Source organism: Euprymna scolopes, chromosome 29 (genome assembly GCF_053919585.1).
Source record: "Euprymna scolopes isolate OS-2025 chromosome 29, ASM5391958v1, whole genome shotgun sequence".
Lineage (NCBI taxonomy): Eukaryota > Metazoa > Mollusca > Cephalopoda > Sepiida > Sepiolidae > Euprymna > Euprymna scolopes.
The window spans coordinates 25,719,121-25,745,092 of record NC_136510.1 but is presented as its reverse complement, the minus strand read 5'-3'; the positions used below and the strand labels follow the sequence as shown (position 1 = coordinate 25,745,092).

The following is a 25,972-nucleotide window of genomic DNA, read 5'->3' as shown; positions in this document are numbered from 1 at the left end:
TATATATATAAAGAGAAAATATATGTGTGTGTGTATATATATATAAAGAGAAAATATATGTGTGTGTGTGTATATATATATATATATAAAGAGAAAATATATGTGTGTGTGTGTGTATATATATAAAGAGAAAATATATGGGTGTGTGTGTATATATATATATATATATATAAAGAGAAAATATATGGGTGTGTATATATATAATATATATAAAGAGAAAATATATGGGTGTGTATATATATAATATATATATAAAGAGAAAATATAAGTATGTGTGTATATGTATGTATATATATATATATATATATATATATATATATTTTCTCATTATATATATATATATATATACATATATATATATATATATATATATATATATATATATATATGTATATATATATATATATATAATGAGAAAATATATATATATATATATATATATATATATATATAATGAGAAAATATATGTATATATATATATATATATATATATATATAATGAGAAAATATATGTATATATATATATATATATATATATATATAATGAGAAAATATATGTATATATATATATATATATATATATATATAATGAGAAAATATATGTATATATATATATATATATATATATATATAATGAGAAAATATATATATATATATATATATATATATATATAATGAGAAAATATATGTATATATAGGGTTTGTATTACTGTACACATAGATTCGAAAAAGTTGTCAAAAAACAAATATAGAACAAATAAATGTTATCAAAGGCAAGATAAGTTACTTTTCTACCTAACTGGATATATTTTTTGTGTTTTTATTCAGTGTAACATGTTTATTCAGCTCAAAAAACATGCAGTGTTTACCGATGTATTGGAAAATTCAAAATGGCAGCCGACTCTCTCTCGGAGAGGGTACGTTTGGGAAAAGGTATTATAAATAATAAACTAGACAAAATACTGTTAGAAATTCGCTCAATATATGTTACCGTGACATAAGTTGACATATATTCGGTTGTTTTCTAACAGTATTTTGTCTAGTTTATTATTTATAATACCTTTTCCCAAACGTACCCTCTCCGAGAGAGAGTCGGCTGCCATTTTGAATTTTCCAATACATCGGTAAACACTGCATGTTTTTCGAGCTGAATAAACATGTTACAATGAGAAAATATATGTGTATATATATATATATATATATAATGAGAAAATATATGTGTGTATATATATAATGAGAAAATATATGTGTATATATATATATATATAATGAGAAAATATGTGTATATATATAATGAGAAATATATGTGTATATATATATATATAATGAGAAATATGTGTATATATATATATATATATATATAATGAGAAAATGTGTGTATATATATATATATATATATATAATGAGAAAATATGTGTGTATATATATATATATATATATATATATAATGAGAAAATATGTGTGTATATATATATATATATATATATATAATGAGAAAATATATGTGTGTATATATATATATGTATATATATATATAAAGAGAAAATATAAGTATACTAGCTGTACCCGGCCACGCGTTGCTGTTGCTCAGTTTGTTAAAATGGAACACATGTGAAAGTAGAGAAAAGTTTGATTCTTTTTTTCAAGAGAATGTACAAATTATTTTTTTTTTAACAGATGTTAAGAAAATAAACAGAAAAATACTTCCCTCATTAATTATGCAAAAAAATAAATAAAATATTTTTTAATTGGTGTTTCAATATGCTTATAAATTACGATAAAACTTGCTGAGTATGCACTGTTTTACGGTTGTTGTAAAAATGGAACGGAAACTTAAATTTCGCTTCATTTTAATCTTTCTTAATTTTTTAATTGTGCCCTTCCCAAACGAATATAATCAAAACAGTAACATTCAACAATTGTACTTTATGTATATAAAAGACAAAATATTTATAAAAAAAAAAAAATTAAAAAAAAAGTTAATAACGAAAGGGAAATAATTCCATTTTTAAACGAAAAAGTCAGTTTACCTAACTTACTGTATTAATGCTATTTTTTTTAAGCAAGAAAAAAAAAAAGGTAAATATCCAGATACGCTACTACAGAACACCGACCACTCTAATTTGTTTTTTTATAGGTAATTGAGGTCGCTGACAACGAATCTGATAGTCAAACTTGGGGCAAATTTACCGTTTGTATAAGTATATATATATGTATATATATATATATATATACATTAATATAAAGAGAAAATATAAGTATATGTATATATATATATAAAGAGAAAATATAAGTATATGTATATATATATATATATATATATATATAAAGAGAAAATATAAGTATATGTATATGTGTATATATATATATATATATATATATATATATAAAGAGAAAATATAAGTATATATATATATATATATATATATATAAAGAGAAAATATAAGTATATGTATATATGTATATATATATATATAAAGAGAAAATATAAGTATATGTATATATATATATATATATAAAGAGAAAATATATGTATATATATATATATAAAGAGAAAATATAAGTATATATGTATATATATATATATATATAAAGAGAAAATATAAGTATATATGTATATATATATATATATATATATAAAGAGAAAATATATGTATATATGTGTATATATATATATATATATATAAAGAGAAAATATATGTATATATGTATATATATATATATATAAAGATAAAATATAAGTATATGTGTGTATATATATATATATATATAAAGAGAAAATATAAGTATATGTGTGTATATATATATATATATATATATAAAGATAAAATGTGTGTGTGTGTGTATATATATATATATATGAGAAAATATATACATTATATATTAGAAAATATATACATTATATATGAGAAAATATATGCATTATATAATGAGAAAATATATACATTATATAATGAGAAAATATATACATTATATAAAGTAGAAAATATATACATTATATATGAGAAAATATATACATTATATATGAGAAAATATATACATTATTTATGAGCACGTTTTACTCCGATATCGGATTATTGTGATGTCCTTCCTTGGTAGTGCAGCTACAGCTACATTCGGCTGCAGCCAAAACTTCAAGTATACAGAGCTGAGATTCTTACCGTCCTCATGTATGCTTGTGAAACTTGGACCGTATATGCCAGACACGCCAAGAAACTGAACCATTTCAACATAACCTACCTCAGTAGACTGTTAAAAATCAAGTGGCAAGACAAGATACCACCAAGGTTTTAGCTTAGTCAATCCTATCGACAGTATACACCATGTTGCAGAAGTTAGGTTTGTTAGGCAGGTCATATATGCCTCATGTCAGACTCTCAAAACAGTTTCATTATGGTGAGCTGTTTAAAGGAGAAAGAACCATGGAAGGACAGTAGAAACGGTTCAAAACAGCTTAAACGTCCATCTTTAACAGTTTGGTTTATTTTCTAATTCGTGGGAAAACCTAGCTCAAAACAGATGTCCCTGACGTACTGCAAGCCACAAAGAGGCTACAATTGCTGAATTTGCATGCGTTGTAGAATGCTAGAGGAAACATGCTGTTAAAACAGACAGAACAGTCAGCACCTCTGGTACAGAATCATCCCATGTGGGGGATATTTCCGAGTTCGGATCGGACTGACAAGCCATCTCCAAACCCACAGAACAATTGCATGATCACGGTCATCTTTGCATGTGATGGACCATAGTTTATTATTTGATATTTTAAAATTTGTTTTCAATTACTAGCAGTTCAGCTTGGCTTTGCTCGGCCCCTCTTACTGTTCTTAACTTGCCCTACATGTGTGAATACACTTTATGCAAGATTTCAAATATTTACACCAAAATTTTTCTGAGTAATTTTATAGAGACCACAGAGGTCAATTTTCTGTAACTTTGACCCCAATTTTGACTCCTTAACATTTATTTTTTGGGGCTTAAATCAAATTAAAATGTTTGATCCATGTCCAAGTAACCTACATTTAAAATTTCAAATGTTTAGACCCAAAATTAGCGGAGGAGTTTTGCAGAGTTTTCAAAGGTCAAATCGTTGAACTTTGACCCCTGGACAACCAAATTTCTGGCCGAAAACCGATTAAAAAAATTTTCCCAAATCTCAATATTCCTTATGGCAAAAATTTTTTGAATTGTCGTTCTTATTTCTCGGTTGAATATGTGCAAGAAAGTTCCACAGTCATCTAGGTCCATCTGTTTTTTTTTGTTTTTTTTCTTTTTGTTGTTTTTTGCAAGTACTTTCAACTGAGTTTCATCAGTCATCTCAGTTGAAAATACTTGCAAAAAACAACCAAAAGAAAAAAAACAGATGGACGAAGATGACTATGAAACTTTCTTGCACAGATTTGACCAAGAAATAATGACAATTCGAAAAATTACAAAAAAAACTCATTAACCAAAAACACTCAGTGCTATTCAACAATACTTGTCTGAATACAGGGTGACCCCAAAAAACGGGCCCCAACTCTAATTAGGCCCCATTTCTCAGTGTTTTGTCAGAATGAAATGAAACTTTGGTCATAACTAGTTTATTATATTCAAAACATCACATCAAAACACTTTGGCCTTTTTTTCTCCATTCTACAGCATATGTTCTAGATGGCCTCCATTTAGTTTTTTTTTTTTTGGGGGGGGGGTCACCCTATATATATATATATATATATATATATAATAAATAAATGTGTGTGTATGTGTACATATATACCTGACACACATCTCTGTAAATCTAACAACCTGTCTTTTCGTATGGTTGGCCTAAAAGTTGTTTATTCTCTTCTCTTATATTTTTGTCTCGTTTTCCAAGAAACTCCATTATTTTTCTGGGAAGCCCATGTCAATCTTGATCTTTGTTTTGACACTCTCATGACCTTGTGACCCACCTTTCACTGCATTTGCTCAATGACGGTCTTCAGTCCCAACTCTGTACTTAAAAGGTCAGATTTTATGGCAAGATGAGTTAAATTCCACGTATTGCACATAAGAGAACGTATCTGTTTTTAAACACATTTTCACTGTTGAAGGCAAATTAGATGAACGGTTTATAAACGCCACATTTTACTGATATGATCAAAACTTTTGTTTATAATAATTTCTGTTGAATTGAGAATATATATATCAGTAATGGAACAATTCTAATACTTTTTCCTGATTCCAATACAATTACCGATTCTTTATAAATCTCTAAATATTTAACTATAAAGTTATTATTTTCCCGATTACTGTAATGTTAAATGGGCAGATAGTTTTACTGGTAGTTTAAAATCAATATTTATTGATCATTTTATTATTACCAGCAGTGGAAGATTTTGTTTTTAACAAAATCAATAAAAAAAAAAAATTAATTAAAGGAATCGTTTTTTTGCATTGGAAAATACACACAAAATTTTCCGATTCCAATACCCACAAAAGTTCCGATTTTTCTCATTCCTGATCCTGATTAATCGTCCCAATATATATATATATATATATATATATATATATATATATATATATATATATTTATAAAGAAGTGAACCATCGCGTAAATTCAATCAACTAAAATAAGAAAGAAAGAGAAAAAAAAAATAATGGGGCAAGTTATATGTACAATTCAATAAAATAAATAAGTCGATTAAAAACAAGATCGTTAAAATTTTGCTAATTCCTACCCTCTGATGAGAAGAAATGCATTTCTTCGAAACTCCATGGATTAAGGACTATCCACTTATCTAGTGTTTCCTTTTCAGATTAAATATGTTTTTAACTCATTTCAAAGTGTTTTTTTTTGACATGTTTTAACTGTTTGCTCGTATATATATATATATATATATATATATATATATATATATATATATATATATATTGGCACTTTGGAAGTATGGTTTGAAATTTGAGATATTTGAAATTTAAGAAAGACAAAAACGATATATTTTTTCAAAATAAATTATTTACCTTAAAAGAACTGAATGAGCAAATTTGAAACATTTTTTGTTGTTTTTGTCCTTTACAAGTGTTTTTTTTTTTTTTCTTATTTTATTATCTCCATTGGAGATATGAAAAAAATAAATCCAAACGGATAACAACAATATCTCACAAGTTCCAATACTTCATTTACCATGTCACCCAAATCTAGCATGAGAAAACTCAGATCATCCGTGAGCAATAATACTTCATCCTTGAGAGATGTAAAAAAAATTTTTTTTTTTATTTCTGACAGAAATATGACTAGCAAAACAAAAACAAAATCACTTGAAAAGGACCTTGTATGGTTGAAAGCTTGCCTATTCAATTTTTTAAGGTAAATAAATAATTTATTTTAAAGAAAAAAACAATATCTTCTATAAATATAAAAGCGAAAATGTGCGTTTTCGTGTATGTCCAAGAAAGGCTTTTTTCCGAGAACCGATTGGTCACCTCACAACTTCTTAAAACTTTTTATATCGCACCTAAATGATAATATCTACGAGTTAACAACCGGAGTTGCCTGTCTATTTAATTTGCCCGACTTTGAAAAGATAAATATTCAACAACTTTCGATCGCTGCATGTGCATTCAGCTTTTTTGTATAAAAAAAAAGAAGCGAACAGACTCGCGGTAAATAAAACACTGCCCCGCACTCAAAGTTGACGTCATTAACTCGTCAAAAACGGGCACCTTCCAACTCGCACATTTTTTTTTTTTTTTTTCACACTTTATTTTCCAACTGTGCGTCAAGACTTCGTTTTTTTTTTTGTTTTTTTTTTAAACAACCAACAGTTTGTTTTCATTTACCCAAAAATACACACACCTACAAGCACCCGGGCAACGCCGGGTACCCCCCACTAGTCTTCTATATATATAAAAGGCAAAATGCGTGTGTGTGTGTTTGTATGTCTCGCAAAAACTTTCGACACAGGCAACGGATTTTTGCCAGATAGGTATCATTTTCAAGCTCGAACCTTTGGCCAACAAATATCGAAAATTTGGCTAAAAGTATTAATTCCTTCACCCTCAACGGCTCGCTTTTTTACAGGGAGGGTAGCAAAAAAATTCTTCCTTCATGACAAGACTAACGAGGGGTACAAGATAACGATGTACGTATGCACCAATGACGGCGTCCATTGAAGCAGTTTAAATATTATAAAAACCGCACCAATTTCAGCGACACTTTCTTAACTCGGTTGGTTAAAGAGCAGCGTCATTATCTAAAGGTTGCAAGTTCGAATCGTGATGTACAAAGTCTTTTTTTTGTTTTCGTTTTTCTGATTTTTTAAACAACTATTAACATTGTCCGCTTCACATTAGCACACACGCCTCGATTTTTTTCGCTTATTGAAACAGTTTTTTCAGATTTTCTAAACAAGTTTATCGTCGTTTTTTTAAATTGTTTTGATCTCCCCGCCCCCACAACACAACAATTTTTTTTTTGTGTTCGCTGTTTTTGTTTAACATTGTTTTTTTTTGTTTTTTTACTATTGAAACAGCCCATTTTGTTTCGATTTCCCCCCTCCCCAACACACACACCTACAAACACCTGGGCAGCGCCAGGCACCCCTGCTAGTCTATATATATATATATATATATATAAATAAAAGGCAAACGCGCGCATGCATTTTTTGTATGTCTCGAAAAGGCTTATTTCGCCGACGCTCCCGGGGGGGGGATTTTACTATCGCTTAGAACTGTTTATATACCCCCTAGATAATAATAATATCTACGATTTGGGAATGCGGGTCGCCTTTAGATTTATTTGCATCGATTTTTACAAAATTCTATTTATCGATTTTTACAAATTTCTATTTCAGTCCGTCTTGTGTTCGTTCAGCTTTTTTGTATAAAACCGAAACTAATTCAAAGCTAAGAATTGTTCCCGGCACCAGCACCGGGGAACGTCCAGAAGCAATCAGTTTTGATCAATGTGGTGCCAAACTCCTTATATCAGACAATTGCTATTCAATCTGGACAATGGGGAGCTGGTTTCCCCCTCCCCAACATCTTGGGGAAACAACCAGTCAAAGTGGGTAAACAAACCCAAAAGCTGCCCCCGCAGCAAAAGTTAACTCCGCGACCACCTCATTAATGAGGTCAAATAGAAGTAGCGGGCACGTTTCAATTCTGTTTTTAATACTTAAATAAATAAATTCACACGTGTTTCAGTTGCTCTTTGTTAGCTAAGCGGGTAACATGTCAAGTTTTTTGGACACTTTATCTAAAGGTTGTGAGTTCGAATCGTGGTGTGAGATTTTTTTTTTTGTTTCGATTTTTAAAGGTTTAATATTGAAACAGGGTTATTTAAGCCATTTTTCATGTTCTGTTTTTTTTTTTTTTTTTTTTTTTTTTTTTTTTTTTTTTTTCAGATTTTTTAAACGTTCATTTTAACGTTCGTTTTTCGGGGGGGGGTCATCACATCCGCGTTTTCTTTTTTTGTTTTTTTTTTTCTGATTTTAAGAAATTTTAACATCGTTCGTCTGCCTTACGTTTGTTTTTTGTTTTTTTTCGATTTTATAAAGTTTTTACATGTTTTTTTTTTATAATATTTATTTTGTTTTGTTTCAGAATCCTTAGGGAATGAACCCCCACACAGACAAAGTACCTTTTAATATATATGTAGAGATCTATGCGAAGTTCACATTCTATCAAAATCATACAAAATTTAAGTAGGTTACAAAGACAAAATATTTTTATTTCGTTTTATGACTGTGTGGATAAAGCATTCAGTTTCAGTATTTTATGCCATCTTCCAAGGTTCAAATCTCGCACTAGAACGTTGTGTTTTATGGAGTTTTCTTTTTTTGCTATAACGTTCCCTTTATTTCTTTACCGATATTGATCATCATTTTAAAAATTTTTTTATTAAGTCATGATCATAAAACCGTTATCTATAGGCAAAGGTTACTAAGCTAATTAAGGAATGTAGTATAAGATTTAGGAACATCATGATAGTTAACCAATACAGAACTCCGAAAATCTGACGGTGATACATGTGCATTCATACAATTCTGGGGCAGCATGTTCAGGACTGTAGAATAGAATGCGAAAGGAGATCGTCTATATGTCTCTGAGCAAACACTGGTGTGATTACACAGAGGATCTAATGTGAATGTATATCTTTGCATAATCCTGGATAACACACTTGTTTATTTTTGAGCATTATTTTTTTGTAATAAAATTTTTTTTTTTCATTTACACTTACATACTGAAGGGAAATGTTTTAAAAACTTGGTGTTAAACGTATACCTTGCGAAATTTGGTCTCCTTTTTCACATTAACGATTAACAGTAAAGTGAAGACCCTCTATTTCAATGTAATTCAACTTTACATGAGAGACGTATCGTTTTATTTATTGCTTATGTATATGCAATAACAGTCACAAGTTTATCTAATGTCCATCTTGGTTTTGAAAAAAAAAGGCGTTATTGTTATCACAGGGTTTGCACAAACTTGAAAAGTCCTTGAATTTTGATTTCATCCTTTTGAAAAGGCTTTATTTCCATTATTACCTTGAAAATATGGAAAATGTCTTGAAAATATATTAAAAAGGCCTTGAAAATTATATTCGTTATGTTTGGTAAAGATAAAGTCAAAATATTAAAACTAAAATCAAAATAAATACCATTATTTTTTTAATTATTAATAAAAAATACCGTTAAAATATTTTTGAAATAATCGAAAATAAATTCAAAGCACATTGTTCTGAAATTGCACAGTATTATTGTGGATACAAGAATTACATCCCTTTATCACAAGACTACCTAGGGTAGATTCGTGATAAAGGGATATAACTCTATTTTTCCCCCCCTGGATGGCCTAGTTTTTGTTTATTGCAAATTTTAAAAAAAATTTTTTTTTTTCTTTTAGGGAGTGATTCAAATCCAGCTTGATTTTTTTTCTCTCATTTATAATTTAATTTTTTAGGAGGGGGGGGGGGGCACAAGAGGTGGGAGTAGTTAGTAGTGGCTGCCATAAATCAAAGTTACCCTCCCCTCTCAAAAAAAAAAAACTTTCCTTGCATGGACAGGACTCTCCAATAATGAATTCCTGCCCCCTCTCCCCAATAAATTTGTGATAACCGGAAATGAGACTGGCCAGGCCAAAAAAAAAATAGACAGCCATCTTTGTAGGAAATTTAAAAGCCGTAAAGAGAGTTAATATTTGAGATGAAATAAAAAGTATTTAAAATTACTTAAAAACACCAAAAAAATGATGCAGGTAGGTTGAAATTTTCTTGAAAAGGTCTTGAAAATTGCATTCTTTATGTCCAGTAAAAATTCGTGTTGACATATTAAAAATAAAATCGAAATAAATACGGAGACTCTCCAATGGCGAATCCCCACCCCCTCCAAAAAACAAAAACAAAAATGGAATAATTTAAAATTAGGCGAGCCTGCCAAAAAAGTGGACAAGACGGCAGCCATCTTGGTTGGAAATTAAAAGCTGTAAAGAGATTAAATAAAAAGCATTTAAAACTACTTAAAAACACCAAAAAACATGTAACTGTTATTGGCTATAGTAATATTTGACTTATTTTTACCACTTTTTCGAATAGCTGTGGATAAGACCTTCTCCGGACAAAATATAAGTTTTCAAAACAAAATTAGCAGAAGAAACCCCTAATTTTGTTTTGAAAACAACAGAAGAAACCCCTAATTTTGTTTTGAAAACTTATATTTTGTCCGGAGAAGGCCTTAAAAAACTTTGTAATGTCCTTGAAAATGGATATTGAAAATCTAAACAAACTCTGCATCAATTTTTTTAATCCAATAATTATTTTAATGTTAATCTAAAAAAAATTGTTCATTTTCGCAATGTTTTATTTTCCCGGCAAATATTTAGTATTTGTGTTCAAATGTTTTTTTTTTTTTTTTTTTTTCTTTAAAGGAGGGGACTTGATTTTCAACCAGTTGCGATCTATTTCTAAATTGCAAGTGAAAAGGTAAATTGATTTCTTTCTTTTCCTTTCTTTATGGTCACAAAGATACATGAATTTGTATCAAAATTTACAAAAATGTGAATCTTTATACAAATGAATTCATGAGAAAGGTTTTGTTTTGCGCTCATAACAAATTGATGAATGAAATGTGTTTTAATCCTATTATAAATTTTCGTACTGTGTGTGACGCGATTTGTCTCTGCCTACAGGCAATCCACCCAGGCAAGTTAGGTACCGAAATGAAGCTTATGACCCAGCGGATGTTTTAGTGATATTTATATCCATGTTTGGTGTATGGAAATGCAAAAAAATAACGATTTACTAAACGTTTTATTTACTGGATACTTTTCCGGTATTCACCGGAAATTATTATCTCCCTTAATAAGTTCGATTTACTGTGTGAGTGAGAGACAGGCAGGCGGTTCGAAATGTAGCTTATGACTCAGCGGATGTTTTAGTGTTATTTATATCCATGTTTGGTATATGGAAATGCAAAAACAAAATTAAAAAAAATAATTATTTACTAAACAACATTTTATTTACAGAATATTTTTCTGGTACAAGGACTCAAGTTTGCCCAGCTGGGCAAACATGGGTGCTTGTAAAATAAAAGGACGCAAGTTTATAATAAAAACCAATGTTTGCTTATTCTTATATAAATATAATATATCCATCCCGTCACAAATAAGTTAGCTAGTAACAAAGCAAAAATAAATACATGTTTGTTTTGTTTTGTTTTTTTTCTAGCCTCCAGAAGGGAAGTAACAAAGCAAATAGCAAGTCAGACGCACACCTCTATAGGCGATCTCTTTTCACATTCTCTTCTGCAGTCCAGAACGTGCTGCCCCAGAATTGTGTGAATAAACATGTATCACCGTGAAATGAATTTGGAAATTAAGAAATAAATTCTCCACTCTTAGTAAAAAGTCAGTTTTTCTTTTGATCCTTGGAAATAATTTATGGAAAACAATGAATTGCTGAGATAATTCTATCATTTTATTAGATTATTAGTGCAAACACTGACAGAACATATTTTGTTCCATTTTATTTATTTTTTTTGACAGAGAGTGTACACTAGTGTGTGTGTATATATATATATATATGGCGTAATGGAAAAATATAAAGGTATCTGCAGCTTCTCTTCCAATTTTCAGATTTTTACCATGTCAAATCGCATTTCATTTCCTTTTGACGGATTGATTGTTGCTATTTCTTCTGATGAGTTAAGATTCACTGATTGATATAATAATTAAGTGATTGATTTTCCGCTACGAAACAGATACTGTCAAGAATTATATAAATCAACTGATTTAACGGAATAAATTATAAGATCGTCAACATCATGAATTTTGGAATATAACTTTTGCTATTTATTCTATATATTGCTCTGTAATCACATTGAGCTTCTTATATATGGATTGATATATAATAAGAAAAATATATTTTTTCAATAACATATATATATATATATATATATATATATATATATATATATATATAATTTTTTACTTATAGGAAAAAATAAATAAAACAAACATCTATGAAATAAGTTAGTTTCATATTACAAACCCAAATACACTCGTTGTAGATTTAACCATTGTTAACATAATTTTAGGTAATAAATATTAGTTATTTTAATATAATAAATAAAAAAATTATTGCAGGAGATATTTTTACTGTTGATTCAAACATTAGGGAAACGCTATATTAATAAAAAAAAAAATGTTAAAAAGCGTGAATAACTTTCCTATTAAATCAAACATGGATGTAATAACACACAATGTAAATGTTTTTTTGTTTTTTTTTTTATGTGATCATGCTCATTTCTTTTTTATTTTCTTTTTAAAGTTAAAAAGTTTCTACTTTTCTGAAGAGTTGGTGCCGAAAATATTCAAAATTAACATAATAATTATGATTGTTTCTGAACTAAGAATCAGGTTCTATCAAAAGTGGACATTTTGGCATGTTGAAATAAATAAATGTTAAGATGAATAACATCTTGGAATTTGAAATATAGCTGTTTTGTTATCTGCTATAATATAAATCTCACCTGTCCATTTAAATGTATGTATGTATGTCTGCCTAAAACTTTCGACAGAGGCGACGGATTTTCACTGGATTGATATCGTTTTGAAGATCGACCCTTCGGACAACAAATGTCAAAAAATTGGCTAAAAACATTCTTTCATCCTCAACTGGGCACTTTTCTACAGGGTTGGGGGGGGGGTCGCTTTTTTCGCCAATATTTTAGAAAGTCATCTCCTCTTTTTGATTAATTAGTCTTTATTTAAACCTTTGCTACTTTCGGTTTGGCGATGGACGCAACGTCAAAGACGTCTTTTTTTTTTTTTTTCACGTTCTTTTCCTCCTTCGCGGTACAGGTTCGAGCCTGTTTTTCTACTACAACTTATTTTTTTTTTTTTGCTCAACACACACCTCCAAACACTCAGGCAATGCTGGGCACCCAGGTTAGTTTATATATATATATATATATATATATATATATATATATATATATATATAGTCTTGGAAGATTTTCAACCTTAAAAACTATATAAAAAAATTTTTTTTGAAACTTTCAATCCCAATCTTAAGTTCTTTGTTGTTGATGATTTTGTTGGCATTCGTTTCCCTGATATCTTTCTGTAAAGAATTCTTTCTATAAGGGTATTGAGTACTTACAGGATGGAGAACATGAAGGTTGCCAACATCCCTAATTTGAAAGTGTTTTTGTTGAATGACCTGGATTCGAACTTGGCACACACCACTGAACTATTACATCTCTCTCTGCAGTTACTGCATTAGTTTGTTTCCAAGAATTTATGTTAGTCCTAATATTATTTTGGGGATCATCAGTTATTTATCATGAAAAACTGTTTCTGAAATTTAAAAGTAAATGGTATTATATATCATGGCACCCCAACAATGTTGATGAAATACCACCATGTTCTCACCCCATTGAATAGTTTCATTCAATAGCAGTATTACCTATGCATAACATTTTCAGACATAATTTCTTTTTAATATATTCAGTTCAGTCTAATTATTTATAGTTATTTATATACAACCGTTTTTGGTTACATATGTGCATATATGTTTCAGCAACTGTATTATTAGACTAAGCTGCTTCAGGCCAAATTGTTGCAATAAAATTGAGAATAATTTTTAACAGAAATATTTTGAAAGCCTAAATAAATGCATGACTGAAGAACAGCAATTCTAATTGGTTTGGATTTTCTTAGATTTTTTTCGTAGTGGTAGTGAGGGGATTCTGAACTCATGCTTGTCTTCAATCATTGACAAAATCAGCCTTTTTTTTTTTTTTTTTTTTGCATGACACTAGCGTTTGCATGGGTAATACAATTGAATAAACAATTAATTTAGTCTACAAAAATAAAGAAGGAAAACCACACACACACACACACACACACACACAAAAAAAAAAATATCTTCCAGGATTCGAACTTAGGAATTTGAAAGAGAAACTACATCACAGAAGTGTTATCTTAACTGCTTAACTAATGAGCCAAACCACTATCATCATCAACACCAACAGGGAGGTGATGGTGGTTAAGTGGTGAACGACATGGACTGACAACCTAAGTGTACCAAGTTCAAATCCAGTTCATTTCACAGAAACATTTTCACTTAAGGATGTTGGCAACCTTCCCGTGGTCCCTCCTAAAAGTATCCAATGTCTTTCTAGAAAACAATTCTAACTAGATAGATATCAGGGGAAACGAATGCCAACAATAATCATCAGATTCATACGAAACGAATGAATGATGCTCAACAACTATCATCATCATCATCGTATTCAGCTTAACATCCATTTTACGATGCTGACATGCATTGAACGACTTTTAGAAATTGACTTCTAAACTAAACTATCTCTGGCCAGGACTTTATTTTTCACTTCTTCCCATGTTTTCCTTGCCTTCTCTTGTGAGCTGAACATGTTACCTTAACTTTTCTACATCTACTAACCCAAGAACTCTCATCTATTCTCTCAACGTGACCATATCATCAGAGTCCTCCTGTTTTGCACATCTCAGTATACTGCCCAATATTAATCTTACTCTGAGCTCATCAGAACTAAGCCCGTCTTTAAGGCTCGCATTATACACATTCATTGTATTGTTCTTGTATTATTTCCCCCCTGCCCTTATCCTCACGGACCAATTTTGACTTCCATACCTTGTCACGCCGCAGTAAAAATAGAAAAATTATGTGGGAGGTGGAAGAGAGTGCTGCAGTTTTAAAAAAATATTTTCAATTACTTTCAGTTTTTAAGTAAATCGTTCAACTCTATTTCCGCTTAGACACGTTAAAAATATTTTTGATGCGTCGGGTCATAAAGAATTTCTGCCCGTCTTCAAATAAAAACGAAAATAAAAAACATATCAGATTTATTTAATCATTTTTGGTAGTCACCTTTCTTTTCTATGACCCATTTTCATTTGTCAATAAGCTTTTTTAAAGCTGCATTCATAAAATTCCTTTAATTTTTGAACTGAAAAGGAAAGGCTAAATGATTTTTGACTTTTGGGTTTAATAAAAAATAAATCTATTTTTAGATGTTTGAAAAAAATTTTTTTTTTTTTTTTTTTAAACCAGGGTTACCATGGGATATAAATACTCGAGTCCTGTAAACAGCTATTGATCATAAATTTTGGTAGATTTGATGAAAAGTTAGTTACTTAGCCAGAACTTGACCTAACTTCATGTTTGGCATCTTCTGGTAGGTTATGGCAATCAGTCAAAAAATGACGGCAAAAAATATGTTCAGTCAATCAGCTGTCAGCAGACAAATTTCAATGAAATCGTGAAAGCCATTGCGACAATTTTTTTTCTTTTTAATCTAAAACAAATAACAGCATGCTGTATGAAGTAAAAAGGGGTCCTCTCTAAAAATTTAGCAAAAACAAACATCAACAAAAAAACCTTTCGAGGGGGGGGGATGGAAAACCCCTCCTCCTCCTCCTCCTCCTCCTCCTCCTAAAAAAAGATTTAGCAAAACCAAAACATGTTTTAAAATACTTAAATTTCTGTGAAAAAGGAAAAAGTACATTTTTTTTTATAGTTGTTTCCATGTTTTTTTGTTTTTTTTTTGTAAAAGCATAAGTTGCAAGTTTTCTCATCTTAGCTAAAAGAAAAGATTATTTATTTAAAACTTTTGAAAAACAACACTTTTTTTTTAAACCGAAAAAAAAAATTGTTGTCTTCCACAGTTGTTTTCTCTGTTTTCATTAAAAAAAAAAAATTTTTTTTTTTTTTTTTTTTTTTTTTTAAATTTTGTTTTATACAATTTCCTCAAAAGAAAAGTTATATACATTTACAGGGTAAGAAATTTAAAGAATCCTTTTGTTTATAGAAGTGCTCAGTAATAAATAGATATGCTTAATAAACATATTCTATTTTCATTATTTCTCACCTAACAATATTACTATCCGTTAAATTTCGAATACGATTTTTTTTGTTTTTTTGTTGTTTTTTTACTAATTTTATTTTTCAAAGTAAAATCAGCTCAGCTTCTGACCTGAAACTTACCAAGTTGATGTTGATATGAGATACATGTACGAATCCCAATATCTGATGAATTACTATACATGTAAATGTTGCCACTTGAACTAAACGTTCAGATACAACCACACACACACATAAGCACACGAGCAAGTGCAGACACCAATCAAATCAAATGATGGTATGTTTTTTTTTTTGTTTTTTTTGTTTTTTTGTCAAAGAAATAAAAACAAGTATGTACAAAAATATGCCTCTCAGAGTTTTCACAGAAAATCCGTTCTGTTACTTTTTTACTCATATTATGTTTAATGTTTGTGCAAAATTTCAAAAAATTCCAAAGCATAGTTATTGCAAAAAGTGCGGACTGAAAAACGGACAAGGATGAATTTACAGGTCCGCCCGCCTTTTGTCGGGGGACCAAAAATGGATCAGGAATTATAAATATGCATATAATATTGGACTTAAGTCAGCAAAGACCATACAAAATGTAAAATTAATTAGAATAGGTTAGCAATAAAAATAATAAGTGAGTTTATATTCCATCAGCTGAAATTTCATTTAAGTTGAAAATAAGGTGAATAAGATTCTGAGATGTTGAGTTTTCAAGAGTTGACTACTAATGGAGATCAAGATAGAAAGAATAATTGTACTTCTAATGAAAATTTAAAAACTTAGCACACATAACGTAAATAAAGTTGATATAAGAAATAATCTAAATACAAATGCATTTAAGAAATCACATTTTCACTAGTGACGATGCTACAAAAATTTGTGGAATTTAAATTCAACTATTAATGAAGCCTTCGAAGAATGTAAACAAAAGAAAGGAAATTAAGCAAAAAACATAGTTTTGAATTTAAGTTAAATCACTTAATAAGAATACTCTAACTTGAAAATAAATTATAATAATTTAATATAATAATTAATATAACTTAAAAATAGGACTCTAAGAATGGTAAAATAAATTTAAAAAAAAATGGATAAAAAACTAATTAAATTTAAAATAAAAATATAACAATAATCCACAACAAATACAAAGAAAATGGATATACGTCAAAATATATACAGTACAGTCATAATCTTTGAAACAAGGAATGGTAGGGCGTCAGTTGCATTAACCATGTAAGTTATCCAAAATGGTGTTTTTTCTAAGTTTTATAAAACATCTGATAGTATGTGACTAAATATGCAGCAATAACATAATTTTGTAGATTTGTTAGTCGCAATACAAAACAATATTGTAATGACTATCTTTTAAGACGCAATAAATGACCAACTGGGAAAACTTGGAAAATTATTATATTACTCTATATTGTATCTTATACAATATATATTTTAGAAGTAGGAATATGTAGGTGCTAAGTTTGTAATAGATTGAATTTAGTTTTTTTTGTGGGGGGGGGGGGATTTAAACTGCATTTTTTATTTTTACATTTTTTTTTTACTTAGTTTCTTTAGATTATGTATATATATATATATATATATATATATATATATATATATATATATATATACACACAGTGGGTAGCAAAAGTATTTGGTACATTGTTTTTTTTTTGTTTTTTTTTCGTATTTCTCACCAAATCTCAAATTAATTTGAATGAAATTGACACTCAATCTTTGAACAGATATTATTTATTTAAAAATAAAATGGAAATAAAGATATACTTTATTGACAAATATTTATTAACAAAAAATCAAATTACTCGGATGCAAAAGTTTTTAACATGTTTACTAATATTTAGTTGCGTATCTCTATTCTGCCTTACAACCTCCAAACGCTTTCCATAACTGCCTATTAGTTTTTTTTACTAGGATTTGCTGGTAGTTTCAGCCATTCTTCTTACAAACTTTTTTCAATTCCTTGATATTCTTGGGATCTCTTGCATGCACCATTAACTTCAAAGTTTTCCACAGGTTTTCGATGGGATTTAGGTCGGGTGACTGGCTAGGCCACTGTAGAACACCAGAATCCTACTATCCTTAAACCATTTCATAGTTATTTAAGCCTTGTGCTTTGGATTATTGTCTTGCTGGAAGATAAAGTCATGATCCAATCCTAAATCTGCGGCCATCTTGAGCAGATGTGTTGGCAAAATCTTTATGTATTTCACTGCATTTATTTTCCCTTCTATGATTTCCATTCCTCCAACTCCGTTTGCAGAAAAACAGCCCCCAAATGATCACACTTCCACCTCCAAATTTTGCAGTGGGAATGGTATTAGATGGTTTAAATTCTGTGCACTTTTTTCCTCCATACACGGGTGCGCATATTTCCTCCAAAAAGCTCAATTTTTGTTTCATCTGATCAAATAATTTGGTTGCAGAAGTGATCCGATTCACATTGATATTTATAAACAAATTTCAAACGATTTTTCACATGTCTAGGACTCAACAATGGAGTCTTTTTCGGTGATCTAGAATACAAGCCATTCAATGATCTCTTGTGTCCTTGCTTACTTCAATACCTGCTTCCTGCAGATCTTTCTGAATTTCTAGATGAGTCAGAAATGGTTCTTTCTTTACATTACGAGCAATCTAATATCAGTAACATCATTTAATTTACGTGACTGACTACTTCTTAGAAGATTTTTAGCATTACCACCCGTTGTTTTCCACCTTCTCACGACAGCCTCAACTGTACTCACCACTAACTTTAGTTCTGAAGCTATTTTCCTGTACCCCTTTCCATCTTTATGCCTTGGTTTGATTTCCTGGTGCATATATTTTTCAACTCCTTTGTTTTAACCATTTAAAAACAGTAATGAAAGATGCAATCTGTGCAGTGTCTGAGACCTGTTATCAACTGACCTGTAAGGAGCCGGAACTCTGGGATGCTTTCTGATTGGTTGAACTATTGTAGCAAGATTAAATGACTGGTTAAGAATGAAATTTGACAGGGTGTTGAATACTTTTGCATATGTGTAATTTGATTTTTCGTGAATAAATATTTGTCAACTAAGTATATCTTTATTTCTGTTTTATTTTTAGATTGATAATATTTGGTGAAAGATTGAGTGTAAATTTGATTCAAATTAACTTCATATTTCTTGAGAAATAAAAAATAAAAAAACAATGTACTTTTGCTACTCACTGCATGTGTGTATATATATATATATATATATATATATATATATATATATATATATATATACATATATATATATATATATATATATCCTTTCTTGTTTACTTGCAAAAGAAGAGCCACATACTACACAAGAATATGGTTTCTCCCTTTGTTTTATTTTACTTCAGTCGAAGTTCTCAGAAATCAAGGGGCCCACAACCAGGGGCTAACACTTGAACTCTATATGAGATACATAGATATTCGAATGTTCCATTTAAGTTCTTTATCTCTCAAGCACTGAGTTAGTAAAGAATTGAGAACATAATTTTCCTCTCCCCAATTAACCATTTTTATACGTTGTAGTATATCTTTCATGTTGGTCTCTTGGTCTTACTGGATTCCAGGACAAGAATTTATCTAGTCTGGTGGAGTATCCAGCTTTGTGCTATTACTTGAGGTAATATCACTTAGGGAAGGTGCACCATTCCTCGGAAAAGCTGTGGAGTGGCCGTAGTGAGGAGATCTTATTTCGGCAGCGAATACAAAATGTAATTTTGAATATTTGGTCAAGGTTTATTTCTATGGAAAAAGTATCCTCATGCCAGATTGTTCTGACAAACCCCTGTACAGAGAGACCTTAGACACCCGAGGATAGTGTCTAGTAGGCATTCAAGTTCTCCCCAATATATACATATATATATGTGTGTGTGTGTGTGTGTGTGTGTGTGTGTGTGTGTGTGTGTGTGTGTGTGTGTGTGTCTAGCTGTTTGAGGGAAGAAACTTTTCGAGTAGAAAGCTTTCTGGCATTTAGTGACCTCAACAGTGAAGGGGTGTGATTTTGTATTTAAGCGGGTTCGTTGGGGGATATGTACAAGGCCACTATTCGCCCATGCATGGAATATTGTTGCCACATCTGGGCTGGTGCATCTACTATTAGTCTCTCCCAAAATAATGTTTACACTCAATTTTTCAGCAGATTATTTATCTAAAAATAAAACGGAAGTGAAGATAAAGATAGTTGACAAATATTTATTAACAAAAAAGAGTCTCCAATCTAATAGATCCCTCTTTGTCAATTAGGCTCCAACCCCTGTCATATCGCCACAATGTTACATCACTGTTGCCTGTTTTACAAGTTTTTTTTAATGGAATGTGCTCTAATGAATCATTGCACTTGTGCCTCCTCAATAAAAAGATATGGAATTCAGGCATCTGATTCGAGTGGTGCCTCTGAAATCTTAAAAACCAGTTTGGAACATAAGACAACATTTTCTGAGGGGTGGGGGGTTCTGTTTCTTTAAAAGATTTTAATCTTTAATATATTTTCAATGTGTGTGCTAAAAAGCAAAATTATGTTTATCCATAATGAATATTTTGCTGAAGATATTCCTCTGAGGAGCTGAGATGAGCCTTACTTCAAAAATCCATTGATTAAGGAAATAACTTTAAATGTCGTGTATTCCTTGTTCAAATAATAATTTTTGTGTTATAAATTCTATATTTACTGAAAAAAAAAAAAAATTAAATATAAAACCTACAATTTTTATATATACAATTTTTGAACTGTTTGAAAACTACGTTATTACTAGGGCTATGACAACAGCAAATTCTTATTGTTTTGACTCTTGAGTATATTATACGACACAGACACCGTTAATCAACCGAGAACCACACCACTCTATATAAAAACATATAAGTTATCAACGAATACACACTCAATGGTGCTGTTTTACAGTTTGTCATTGTGTAGAGGGAGACAACTCTCGTTTACTAAAAGATTCGTTCATTTTTTTTTTTTTTTCACTTCATAATTTAAGACGTGATATTTTTTTTTTTTTTTTTATTAAATCAAACCATTAAAACAAGAAAACTGACGATTTTCGTTTTATAATCTAACAAAATTGATAGCATTAATAATACAAAATGTAGTCTTTACGCAACTATTGAGAGAATCGTTTCTGTTTCAATATCATAATTTACGATGCTAAAACCAACCAATGTTTTGATTTAATAACAAATATTACGTCCTAAATTATGAGATGAAAAAATGAACGAGAGTTGTCTCTCTTTCTCTCTCTCTCTCTCTCTCTCTCTCTCTCTCTCTCTCTCTCTCTGCACACTGACAAACTGTAAAACAGCGCCAATGAAAAGAATATGCTGTTGTCATTGTCTTAGTTATTACCAATTATGTTTACACAAATCATTGATGTAAGAGAGATCGCTCCGTTCGATTAAGAGATTCGTTTTTTCCTTTATTTTTTTATTTATTTCCAGACTATAATGCTGACATCAAATTATCTCCAGAAAAAAATAAATAAATCGCTTAGTCAAACGCAGTTATCTCCCTCCTAACAGTGACTTCGGAGTACATTATTGCTTGGAGAAAGAAACTGACACCATGACATGTAGAAAATAAAATAATTATCGTGAAAGGAGATAAAAAAAATTATGTAAAGGGAGATAACTATTTTTAGTCAGTTTGAGTGACTTCCCTTGTTTCATATAGTTTCGTTTTAGTGTTTTTTTTTTTACTTGCGGTCACCGTTTGTTATTTATTTATTTATTTATTTATTTATACAGGGTCGGTTTTTAATGTTGATAAATTTAGCCCTCTAAAAAGGTCACAAATTTAAACTGTCTTGGTTTGGAAAGATCGCTACTTCACTGACTGAAGATAGAAATAAAATGGAAAACAGTTTAAAAAATCCTTTTGGTTCTGACTACTGAGGTATATGGTAAAGGAGAGTATGAGTCATACTCTCCTTATCATACATCCAAAAAACAAAGCTCAACTGGTATGCTAAGTCACTGCGTTTCCTTCCTTATTTATTGTTTATTTATTTCATTTTTGTTCATTCCCAGACAAGGCATATTGATACTTGAACGTAAGAGGCTATTATTTGGGATCATATCTACTGGGGTCTATGTGAGGAGATGAGCAAGATTCACATTCCATTTAAACTTCTACATGTGAGTACAGTCAGAGAAGCTGGAAACAGAGACAGAATTCTAAAGTCTAGAAATCTGAAGAGGACAGGTATTAGAGTAGGCACCGCCAAAACTGGAGGGGCAGGTCAGTACTTTTTGACGGACCGTCTTTTTAAAAATCTACCAAAAATCAGGTAATTATCCGATCAATACGAAATTTTCAGCGATTATTAAGAGAAGAATGAACTTTATAACGGTGTACTTATTTTTCATAAACGATATTTATATATATATTTTTTTTTGCTTACAATCCCCCCCCTTGTTTTGAAGTGGGAACAAATATGCTTAAAATAATCATCTGAAACTGAACACAACATATTGTGTTGTTGTAAGGGACAGAATTATAGATTTAAAAAAAAAAAAAAAAAAAATTGTTTGCATACCTTATTTTGACGTCTGAATATCAGAACTTCGATTGTGTTTAATTATCCCGCTTTTGAGTTTTGAAGTGTGAAATTCGGTGAATATGTTAAGTAAAATAATTAATTTAAGTAAAGCAAAACAAAAAAAAAATTTTTTTAATATTTATACGAAAAAAGCCATTTTAAAATCTTTGATAAATAAATTAACAATTTTTTTTTAGCGAGCCGAATAATGCATGACCATTATTAAACAGGGCATGCTTTGAAGAATCGATACCAAAAAAAAAATTCGATAAATATTGTGCCCTTTGTGTTAAAAATAGCATCATTTTTTTCGATCCCGTTTGAAAACGTTTGCCGCCTTTCGACTACGGTGGACCAAACGCGCTGAAATAATTTTTTTTTATTCTGCTTTAAATTGCCCCCCCCCCCCCCATTTTGGGGAGCCTGGCCCCCACACACATACGCATTAAAAACCAAACTCATACAAATGGTCACCCATCTGGTACTGGCCAGCCTCAGCTTAATAATACATTGAAATTTTCGTCATTGAAAAATAAGTTTTTTTGGCCTGTTTGGTCTTCCATAGTTTGCTTCTTATCAAATGCAAACGTAAACAGTGTCGATCTAGACTCTAGATCGACGCGAAATAACTGGTTACATATATGAATAAGTGGAATTATTTGAAATCCAGGTACTTATATTATAATATTTTTGCATATTCTCTTAGAAAATCATCCTAAATCTTAGTTAGACAATAAATAAATGAATAAATTATTTCAAAAACCTTTTTTTTTTTTAAATATTTATGAACGTTTTTGTGCAAGACAAAAAATGTCAATTGTTAACTTTTTGGGAAAATTTAACATTTAAAATTTGATTAAAAATAATAGAAAAAGTTTTACATTATTCTGTTTTCTATGTGATAAAATTCAGGGTTTTATCTTTCTGGAAAAAAAAAGTTACTCAGAAATAATGGATTTTAATAAATTTAATTTCGTTTTAAAAAACAACAACTTGATTTTGCGGCCATTTTTGGCGGTGCCTATATTAGAGTAGAAGGTTTTCAACATCTAGTGATCGCTAAAGTGAAGGGGTGAGATTTTGCTGCTAATCAGGTTTGTCGGGTATTGTACATATTTTTTTTAAATTCATTTATTCATTCCAAACAAGGCACATTCCCACTTGGATAAAAAGGGCTGCTATGACTAGGAACCATTTTCATATCGCTTTATTCTTTCCTTTTATTTTGCAACATAAAACAACACTCACAAATAGAAAGAGTATATATATATATATATATATATATATATACTAGCAAGAGTACCCATTGTTGACTGGGTTCAAAAACAGCCTACAGAAAATGGACTCTGATTTATGAAAGTATGATGGGTTATGAAAAGGAAGGGTTGTAAAGAGATAGCTTCGAATTTGGGGGTATCAAAACCAAAGCAAAATATGATGAAAGTAAAAATAAAATAGATACACCCCATAATTTATTATACCGTACCTGTTCACACTGAAACACTTATCACAATATTCTGTGGATCTATATTAAAAAAACCTTGTTAAACTTTGACATATTTCCATTCTATAGAGGTTAGATGCAAACGAACACCCCATAATTTTATTATACCATATTTCTTCAAACTTAAACGTAATTATCAAAGTATACTTACGCAGATAGATATGAAAAATCTTAAAGTTTGTGCCTATTTCCATTTTATGGAGGCCAGGCACGAACGCAGACCCACATTTTTATCATACCATCCCTATTTAAGTTAAAACATACTTATTAAAGTATTCTTATGTACATCTATATCAAAAACACTTGTAAACGTTTTTTTTATTTTTTATTTCCATATTTTGTGGACCAGGCGTGTACGCAGACCCCACAATTTTAATGAATCATCATTATGCCAGATCAAACATACCCATTCCTGTGTCTCGATATATCTTCTATTATTATATGTGATCAGTTTTTTATAAATAGTCAACCATATAAGAGCCTATTCGTGACCAGACACACACACAGGCGTTCAGCTTTATATTATAGATATATGAGTAGTTTTTTGGAAAAAAATATCCAGCAAAGTGCTCAATTTATAATTATGAATTATGCTGCTTGCATGTATATCCGTCAATGACAACCTGTATGCTTCTATTGTCTAAGAAGGATCTAATTTAGTATACGTCCAGTTATACTATAGGATTTAATTTTCATTAGCAGCCCTTTACGCCAAAGGCCTTGGATATATTAAGGGTTACAGCTGTGGCTCCACCCACTTTATCCAGTACATAGTAAATGCATTCAGAAATGACTGTTAAAATATCTGCAGTAGAACATTTCCTGAATTCATACCGTTTGTCAGAGAGAGATTTGCTTTTGCGAGGTGGTGAACTAATGCTTGATTAATTAAGGTCTCAAAGATTTTAGCGAAAAGTGGGAGGAGTGATAATTGAGAGGGTCTATTCTTTCATCAGAATTCTTGTAAACTGGTACCACAGAGGCCATCTTCCAGCTATTAGGGAAACAAGATTCAGCAAGGCATTTATTGTAGAGCTTGGAATGTATGGGGGCTAGCTCGGCTGAACATTTCTTGATTAGTATAGCAGGGATGAGATCAGGCCCACACACCTTTGAAGTGTCCTCAGTTTTTTTTATAATATTGCGGACACGAGAAGGGGTGAATTTTACATCATCTAATGTGGCTTCAGTCCACATAGGGAAATTTGGGAGGGAGTTGTTTGTTGGCTCTAATTAGTGAGAGATTCTGAATTGAATCTCGACCAGACTATGTACAAGATAATTTTTTGCTTTTCTCGTTTCTTTAAAAATTTGCTTATGCAAATGGTCCCCGTTTTTGCAGTCAAGCAAATTCTTAGTGTTATAAAATGAGAAAGAATGAAAACGTTATGTGATGACATGAGAATACAATGAAAAAGCAGTAATCGATGATTTCTATTCGATATTTGAGTTTGAGGGTTAGTGTTTGTTCTATAGGGTGTTCTTTTTAGAGGCGAGAAACATATTTTTACAATAAAATTATGTGGTTTATTCCAAAGATGAATTTAAATACAATTTCA

General features: G+C 30.1%; 1 protein-coding gene across 7 annotated transcripts in view; it reads left to right on the top strand.

Moving 5' to 3' along the window:
* Window positions 1–25,972, top strand: part of LOC145252556 (5-aminolevulinate synthase, erythroid-specific, mitochondrial-like) — a 232,690-nt gene that overhangs the window by 58,749 nt on the left and 147,969 nt on the right. For 5 of the 7 annotated variants that reach the window (XM_080112112.1, XM_080112119.1, XM_080112111.1 and 2 more), the window contains exon 2: window positions 10,891–10,945. The exons of the other annotated variants lie outside the window; for them this stretch is intronic. The gene's annotated coding sequence lies outside the window, so the exon portion shown is untranslated. The remainder of the gene's footprint in view (window positions 1–10,890; window positions 10,946–25,972) is intronic. 7 annotated transcript variants of the gene reach the window in all.